General features: G+C 70.9%; 1 protein-coding gene across 3 annotated transcripts in view; it reads right to left on the minus strand.

Moving 5' to 3' along the window:
* Window positions 1–361, minus strand: part of LPAR1 (lysophosphatidic acid receptor 1) — a 161,422-nt gene that overhangs the window by 154,359 nt on the left and 6,702 nt on the right. The window contains exon 1 of one of the 3 annotated variants that reach the window (XM_006142726.3): window positions 124–206. The exons of the other annotated variants lie outside the window; for them this stretch is intronic. The gene's annotated coding sequence lies outside the window, so the exon portion shown is untranslated. Of the gene's footprint in view, window positions 1–123; window positions 207–361 lie in introns of those variants that run through there. 3 annotated transcript variants of the gene reach the window in all.

Here is a 361-nt window from a genome sequence, read left to right on the forward strand (position 1 = left end):
GGGGGGGGAGGGGGCGCCGAGGGAGGGCCGAAGAAGCTGCGCGGACGCCAGCCTCCTTTCTTCCTCCTCCTCCTTTCTTTTCGGCTGGCTCCACGTAGCACAAGGCAACAGTTCGTCCCTTACCTGGTGCGGCGCCCCCAGCACCCCGGCCCTCTGCTCCCCCTCCCCGGCTCAGTCACTGAGCTTCCCGCTGTGACTGCAGGGCGGGGGCCGGGGGAGAGTCTCCCGCGGCGGCTGCAGGGCGGGGGCCGGGGGGGGGGGAGCCAACCTCCCATTCATTATCTTACCAACCCTCCCCGCGCCCGCCCCCGACCTGACACACCCGCTGTTACAGACCCTGGCCTCCCGCTCGGGATCCGCA

This window comes from Tupaia chinensis, unplaced genomic scaffold, assembly GCF_000334495.1.
Source record: "Tupaia chinensis unplaced genomic scaffold, TupChi_1.0 Scaffold000081_1, whole genome shotgun sequence".
NCBI lineage: Eukaryota > Metazoa > Chordata > Mammalia > Scandentia > Tupaiidae > Tupaia > Tupaia belangeri.